This window comes from Solanum pennellii, chromosome 12 (assembly GCF_001406875.1).
Source record: "Solanum pennellii chromosome 12, SPENNV200".
In the NCBI taxonomy this organism is placed as follows: domain Eukaryota; kingdom Viridiplantae; phylum Streptophyta; class Magnoliopsida; order Solanales; family Solanaceae; genus Solanum; species Solanum pennellii.
In genome coordinates this window covers 16,887,569-16,896,717 of record NC_028648.1, presented here as the reverse complement: position 1 = coordinate 16,896,717, position 9,149 = coordinate 16,887,569, and the positions used below count along the sequence as shown (strand labels likewise).

Sequence of the window (9,149 nt, the reverse complement as noted above, 5' to 3'; positions counted from 1 at the left end):
CAATTACTTCTTATTTATGAATTTCTATACTAAAGGAAATCATCTACCTATTTATGCATTGATTCCTTCATTCTATAAATATATGTCCTCTTTTTCAAGAAAAAAATTATTGATTTCATTAGAATTTTCTTTAAACCACGTTTTATAAATTGACAAAAGTCAAATTTTATTTGGTCTGAATATTTCCGATAATTTTTTTAATTTTGTTGAATATTAATTTTGATTTTCTTTATGAAATTCAAACTTTAAAATAATTGAATTTTACATGAATAATCAGGATGATGAAAATAACAATATAATTTAATTCTTAAAAGTTATTTTTCTCAATTTGATTATTAATAATAAGAAATCACATATCGTTTCAATAATTAAAATTAAAATGGATAAAGGATTAACATCTATCTTAATTTGATTTGATTTAAAATGTAATAAAAAAATTACTCAAATGAAATTACATTTGCTTTTCTACTTCTAAAAAGCACAGACAGTTTGACTATTAATATATTTAATTAATTTAAAAGAATAAGAATGTGAACAAATTAAATTTAAGAAAACTAGATTTTCATCTTATATCATATTATATATAATGATTTATTTTAAGCTCACGTTAATTTAAGTTAATTTTTTATTTTTAAAAAAATCATGAATATAATTATGATTATTTTAAATTATTACGTTAAATCAAAACAGTTTTAAACATTATTTTTCAATGATAGAGAAATCGTTAACTATATTATATAATTAATTAAATATTTAGTCTTATTAGTTGAAATTTTAAACTAAATAAAAAATATAAATAACAATTAAATGTACTGCTAAAAAATTCAAATAATTTACACTATTTATTAACCGTTTGTATAATATTTGTTTATTCTTATTAAATTAATATATTTGCTTATTCTAATTAGTTTTAAATTTAAAAGAAGTCCCTTTATAAATTTTATATAAAATAATACGATAATTAAAAGAACAGAATTCCCCATTACATCTGCATTACTATGTAGTCCTAAAAAATTATGAAAAACTATGTCGATAACCATTATTTTATCATTAGTCATCTTAAATTAAATTTAAAATAGAAATGAATAATTACGTATTTTAAATAATATCAAATTATAAAAAATAACATTATTTTCGCCTTTATATTGTAAGTTTATGTTTGTTTATGATTATTTTATTTCGTAAAAATAAAAATATAATATTACATAGTGTTAAACAATAATTATACTCAATTCATTTTACTTTTCACATATTATATTTAAAATTAATATGAAAAGGTAACGTTTTGAGTTTTTTTTTTTTGTCAGGATGATTGGTGTGGGAGTTTGGTGGATTTGAATTTTTATTTTTTATTTTCGACATATTGTTAAAGTTATTATCTACACATATTTAAAGTTAAGAATTTTTTTGATAATATTATTTAATAATTAGATAATTTTTTGAAATTGTCTATAGATCAATTTATGATTATATATTTATCAACTAATCGCGCAATGCGCAGCACGTATACTAGTATTACCTTATAGACAATATTTGTTGTGCATTTTTCATTAGTCAGATGTATTTTGCACGTGTATTTCACATTAAACTGTATAGATATTTTTCTTAGAACTATTTTTTTGGTGTATTAATTTTTATTTTTATAAGTTATAACATAGTAGATGACGTTCTTGCTGTTGTCACTCATATTTGACTTCTCGATTCACTGTGTACATAAATCAAAGATAGTTATCTCACTGCCGATAATTAACTCAGAAAGGTTTTCATTTTTTTAACCGAAAAAACTAAAATTTAAAAGTAAAGAATTTATTCTATCCTTACTAAATATAATGACCTGTTTATCTTACACCCAACAAAAACATTATTCATATACTTGTAAATAATTTCAATTTATTTCACCAAGCATTATTTGTCAAAGAATAAATAACAACATGAGTTATCACATATATAGGAACGATATAATGATATGAACAACTATTTATCAAGGATTAATACAAAAAAAAGATGAAAGATAAAAATAATTAATTTAATAACTATGAGAATTCATAATATTATAATTAAATAATGTTAAAGAGTGTGAATAACATTTGCAATAATTATTAATATCTAAAACAATGTATAATGTTATAACTAAAGAATTAAGGTGCAATAGCTGAATTTCTAAACAATCTTATACATACATAAATAAATAAGATTTTAAATTAATGTTACAATTTTTTATATAGTTATTAGATTTTAATTTAGTTTAGGGACAAAATGAAAATGTTTATTCCATATCAATGAATACAAATTTATTTTGTAAATGCTAAATTTAAATGATTCATATATATTCACATATTTTCACATTTGTTGTAAGTTTTTCTCTTAAAAAAGAAACGTACTTAGAACATTATAAAATAATATATGATGAAGTTAGAAGATCTTATTAACTTGATATATAATACATCCATACATATATAATACTTTAATTTTAATAAAGATACCTATAAAAAAAAATAAACTAATACATACTATGTTTATATAGTAATAACTATTTTGAAGCAAACTTTCTGACAATTTAAATCACAAATGTGAATTGATAAATATAGTAGTCATTGTTTTATTTTGAACATAAAAAAAAAACAAATCATGACAATTATCTAACTCTTAAGAAATCTAATAATTTTGGAAATAGTTATTCAGAAGTATATATCTACATCACAAGAGAAATTGTTAACGAAAATAAATGTATTTAGATTACATCATGTTAACTTCATATGTTGGAACAATACATACTAATGTATATATTAAGTAAAAAATAATTATTATATCATCAAATTTATTTTTCTCAATTACTCATGGTTATGAAATATATATTTTTAGGATATAACAATTTACTTCATCAGAATAGCAGTGTCTCATATTCTACTCTCACTCAATGACAATACAGAATAGTGGTGTCTCATATTCTACTCTCAGTCAATGACAATTAAATTATACGTTTTTTTTTTAAAATGCAATAAGAAGAAGAGTAGAAGATTAAATAAAATTGTATTTGAAAAATAAGAGGAAGCCCCTCTATTTATAGTTAACAAAGGGTAGTATGAAAAAATTATTTTTGTGTCTTATCTTGAAAAGTCATGACCTTTTTTGAGAAAGTCACAATTCTTTGGAAAAGTCACAAATTATTGAAAATTTCACAAATCTTTGAAAAAGTCACAACTCATCAAAAAATCACAACCCTTTGAAAAAAGTCATTACAAAAAAGTCACAACTCATCGAAAAAGACACAGCTCTTTGAAAAAGTCACAACTTAACGAAAAAGTCACAACTCATCGAAAATGTCACAACCTAAGTTGGGAATATTGTAGTAATTTAATATTCAAGTTAGGAGTTCATGCGTTTAAGGTAATATAAAAGATATAGATAGATATAGATGTACATTGGTATGTATTCAGTAAATTAAGAATATTTTTATACTTAAATAGTGATGCTATTTCAGATTGTATTATGAATTCTTATTGGATGATTTTGTATTCATCATGGTATATTTGTTGTATTTGTGTTGTGTGATTTTATAAGGTATTGTACTTGGAGGTTTTTGTGTTAATTATGCTTTGTATATCATTTTTTTAGTTATGGACATTGTGAAATCGTTGTGTATCCAATTAAGTAAAGATACACATTAACTTATAAATTTGTATTCCTTTAAAACGACTAGTGATTATATTTCAGATTGTATTCACTCTTGTTATTTGATTGTTTCATATACATTATGACATATTTGTTGTAGTTGTGTTATGAGCTTTACAAGTTACCATATTTACATGTGTTTGTATTCATTATGCTATGTGTATCATTTTTTAGTTATGAACATTGCGAGAGTATTGTTTGTATCCAGTCAAGTTAAAATACATATTAACTTATACATTTGTATTGATTTTAAACAAACATTGATGGTTTTTCAGATTCTGTTCGGTATTGCATATTTGGTGTATTCATTAGATCATGACAATTATTGTATATGTCTAGTGTGGATTATAAGTTACATATAAATTTGTATTTATTTGATGTGTTTCTAAGTTACACTATGACATACTTTTTTTAGTTTATGTGCTTGTCAAGTTATGTGTTTTTCTTTTTACAAAACTCATATGTTATTTTGATTCTAATTGGTGTATTATTTTGAATAGGGAAAATACACAAGTACCCCCTCAACCTATGCCCGAAATTTCAGAGACACACTTATACTGTACTAAGGTTCTATTACCCCCCTGAACTTATTTTATAAGTAATTTTCTACCCCTTTTCGGCCTACGCAATACTAGCTTGAAAAAAAAGTCAATCAACGTTGGGCCCACAAGATAATGCCACGTAGGCTCAAAAGGGGTGTAATAGGACCTTAGTATAGTATAAGTGTGTCTGTGAGATTTTGGGCATAGGTTGAGGGGGTACTTGTGCATTATCCCTTTTGAATTTAGTATTCTCATTTATTTATCGATTTGAATTTTTATTTTCTCTTCTCTTAATGTACGTAGAGCTTACGGTATTTATATGTGTGCCTATGTCGAGTGATTGTCTTATGGACAAAAAAAGTTCAAGTTCTGCCAGCAACTTTGATTTAATCTTTTTGAGGTCAAGATATAATGCATTTCTTTGAAAGTATGGCCAACAAAATAATGATGTCAGGGCCACTAGTGATAGTGAAGCACCCCCAAGACATAACATGCCTCAGATAGTTCGTGATGATAGTGAAACAATTGAAATACAATAGTTTATAGTATGATTAATCTTTTCTTATTCTAAAATATTGTCTATTATACATTAAATTTTTTATAGCAGTTTATTCTGCAAAGTCATCATTTTGATCTTATGAAGTGTTATTATCATTAAAAAGTTTTGATACATATTATTGTATTTCATTGATTGCACATGTTGTATCTCTCAATAGAAAATTTAAATACAAATGGTTATGCTTTCAAATAAACTAAGATAAGTCGAATTTACTAGCCATTTTTTAAATACAAATAAAATTTGTGTTGCCACGATTTTTCATATACAATCTTAATTAATATTTGAAGTCACAATGAATGTATTCATTAATGTTCATTCAATCTCTATTTATCATAGTTGTTTCTCAACATTTTGTTTTATATTTTAATTATCAGATATTAATTTACTTTTTGTATTCGTTTTGAATATACTGAACTTGAACAATTTTGTATTCAGTTTTGATCATCTTGTATTTAGGCTTCGTAATGATACACTTTGTATTTATAAATTAAAGACTAATCAGATAAATATAGTTGTATCTACTGTTACTTCCAGAAAAGAAAGTCAATTATACAAGAACAATTTGAAGTAATATATTGAAATAAATACGTAATAAATGAAAAATACAAACTGACATCTGAATACATTTCAAAATATAATATTTATTTAAAATGATCAAAAACCAATTACATAAAATTAAGGACAAACAAAATTATCCAACACTTTTTTTAAAAATATAAACATATCTAGCTATTCAATGCATGGTCCATTCTTGCATGACCGCCTATCATGCCTCTTACATTCACAGGTACTACAAGAGTTCTGTTCTTCTTTTCATATGGTTGATTAGTACAATTTAACAGATACTACATTCATTGATCATATCCTTTTTGATAAAGGATACAATATAGTTCAATAAACTGAAAACAAATAACCAAATAAAAATGAAAATACAATACAATATCGTAAAAAATTGTAGTTGCTCCAATTTATTTTTCATAGGGATACAATTTGATTCAAAAACTAAAAACAAACAACCAAAGAAAAAATCATGTCTTCAAACAACCCATTGTTAATTTCGTATTCAACAAGCAAAAAAATTCTACGAATCCACTAGGAATACAATGTAGTTCAAAAAACAGAAAACTAATAACCAAACAAAAAAAAGGGATAATGCACAAGTACCCCCTCAACCTATACCCGAAATATTGTCACGACCCAATTTCTCGAGCCATGAAGGCACCTACTATAACCCATCAGTAGGTAAGCCAAACCACAACCCAGAACCACACATAATGGGTGTGAGGGTAGAAACTAAACAAGACTAAGAAAAATTACTATAACAACATAAGCAAACCAAAACATAAATGCAATAAAGGATCCCTCCCAGAACCTGGAAGTCACTAATACAGAGCTACCAACAAAACGAGTACAAGTCCCAACAGTGGACCACCGAAACTAGACTGTCTCGAAAAGTAAAAGACAAGTCTTTATATAAACAGATGGAGACTGAAATAGTACAAAACCCTGTGTGCTCACCCCTGTCTCCAGACCAGAAATTCTCCAAACTCGATCAACGCTGACTACTGGTGCTCGGACCTGCATCACGAAAATAGATGCAGAGTGTAGCATGAGTACCAAATAACAGGTACCCAGTAGGCATCATAGGCCGACTGAACTAGAAAAGTAAAGCACTATGAAAAGACGAAATCACAAAACTAGAGGTCAAGAACGGAAGGCTAAGTAACACAATAATGCACACGAGTGTATAAAGATCTAACTAAATTAATATAAATAAGCTAACTACACCTAACTGGACCCACCATAAGCCCAGAAGGTACACTCGTGCACAAGTTTAAATAAAAACCCGAACGGACCCCCATAAGTCCGACGCGTACACAAAATAACTATAACTTAAGGAGAATAGAACTCGAGGCCAAAGAACACCGAACCAAAAAGTAGAATCTGACGGTACGGAGGTCGGGCCTTGAACCGGACACTCACCAGAATTACACAAGTAGCCAATTGCAAAATATAAGTAACTGAGGCCGGACCTCTAACCGGATGCTCTACATACTTGAGGCCGGACCTCTAACCGGATGCTCTACATAAGTATGTGGATGGTCGAGGCCGGACCTTAAATCCGGATACCCGACAAAGATGTCGATATAGCATGCTGAAAGAGTCTTTATCTATCCATAATCATATAAACCCATGGAACACCATCCAGACTTAGCTAATCAATGTAAGACCTTACAGTCGAATAGAAACTCAACTTTGAATCACGGAGCGGAATTCATTGTCACTGACGTAACTCGAGAAGCCGTAACATCTAAGAAATAAGAGTAACTATCGCTAGAGCAAGCTCATCGTCTAGCTAAATACCAAACTATCAGACTCAAGTCTGCTACATCAGTCTACAAGGATTTAAGCCGGCCGAGCGACGTCGGGGCTAAACTAAGTCCTACCGACTTTGAATCATGCATTTCTAAGGAAAACCCTAGTCAAACCTAAACTAAGGCTCAACATACTTCTGACAACCAGTATTCAAACATACAAGTAATTCATATAGCAAAGAAGGTCAATATAAACATGCTCACAGTTACCCGATAATTCTCAGAACAAGGCCGAAAATATAATTTTTAACACCTATGCATGATCCAATAACTACCCAACCCAAATTCCAACTAATCAACATGCATTCACATGTTCGAGTTCAGTCTAAGAAGAGAAACCATAGCCTACCTGAACGCAGATCACGCGCGCTCCAAAATTCACTCCCCGGATCTTTTACTTTCTAAAAGGCCTCGAAACGTTGATACACTATCAGAAATAGAGTCACAACGTTATTACAGTCATTTAAACACTAAAATCGCAAGAAACGGAGACGGGTCAATTTCACAGTCAAAATAGAAAAAGTGGGATCCGCGTTGAGAAATCCCGCATTAACCCCAAATAAAAGTCCTAAATAACTCTCGAAACTTGTATACAAGAGTGGAACACAATTCAGGACTCAAGACAGTCCCAACATGAACATGCAACAAAAAAATCCAAATTCTAAGCTAAAAATCAGCAACAATGGCAGCAGCTACTTACAAGATTTTACCAAAAATGAAGCTCCAACAGCCAAAACCAATCACACCACGACGATCCTCACGAAAAACCCCACAATATAGGCTCTTGAATCGCTTGATTCGGACCTAAAATGGCCAAGAAATCACCTTCTAAAATTTCCCAAAACTTGTGCTCGAAAATGAGCTATGACAGCAGTTAAAACCCAAAATTTACCTCAAATCGGGTCCCCAAATCAGATTCCAAGCTCACCAATGCGTTGCCCTCGAAAAATCTCACAACTTAGCCTTTTGAATCGCCCAATTTGGAGTTGTATAGCTCAAGATATCAAGATTCCAAATTAAGACACAAAGCTGAAAGTTGGATTTTTAAAGGGGCTGCACCAGATTCAGCTTTGCCTACTTTCTTTAAAGTCTCCGACGGGTGCTCGGAATCCGTTCGGAACCTGATAAAAATAAAATAGATATGCTACCCTACCAAAGTCGACATTCCGGACTCAAAGGCGCAGTCGAAATTTTCATCAGAGGTCATCTCGATAAAATGTGGGTCCCACTTCCATTGGCCATTTTAAGTCAAAAACCACAAAAGGGCTCGGAAAAATATCAAAAACCTCAAAACCCGAAAGAAGGGTCAAACTAGACCAAACTCGACATTCCGGAGCTAACCGCGCTGACGGAATTCTCATCCGAGCGCGTTTACTCAGAATGTTGACTAAAGTCAAACTTAGCCTTTAAACTTAAAGTTAAAACGCCTAATCCCACCAACTCACACTGAAAACTTTGGGAGTCATGTCGACAATGCTACTAGACTAAAATGACCCTTCCGGAACTGATGGAATCGTCAGAATTGGATTCTGATGTCATCTTCTTGAACTTTTGATCGAAAATGATCTTTCAAGGTTCATAAGCTTCAAAAATACTAAAGCTCACACAATAACAAAACGAATGACCAGGTGACCGATCTGTCAGTCCCAGCAAGTCATAAATGACTTGGAATCGCTATAGGAACGCTCTAAACAATGCACAGAAGATAAAACACTAAAAATGACAAGAAGGGTCATTACAATATCCACTACTAAAAAGAACTTTCGTCCGCGAAAGTAAGGGTCAAGAAGTACCTGAAGGCTCAAACAAGCCGGGAAACTGCTCTCGCATCTCCTGCTCGGTCTCCCAGGTAGCCTCCTCGACTGAACGATGCCTCCAACGGACCTTAACAATAGAAATGGCTCTCGAGCGCAATTTCCTCACATCTCTGGCTAGGATGGCAACTGGCTCTTCTACAAATGTCAAATGATATAATATACTAAGGTCCTATTACCTCCCCTA

At 30.0% G+C, this 9,149-nt stretch overlaps 1 long non-coding RNA gene across 1 annotated transcript; it reads right to left on the bottom strand.

Annotated features, from left to right (window-relative positions):
- Window positions 1-6,067: 6,067 nt before the first annotated feature.
- LOC107005810 lies at window positions 6,068-7,653 on the bottom strand. Its single transcript, XR_001454944.2, has 2 exons — window positions 7,498-7,653; window positions 6,068-6,351 (listed from the first exon to the last, which is right to left on the bottom strand). It is a non-coding gene; the product is annotated as an uncharacterized LOC107005810 (long non-coding RNA).
- Window positions 7,654-9,149: the final 1,496 nt, after the last annotated feature.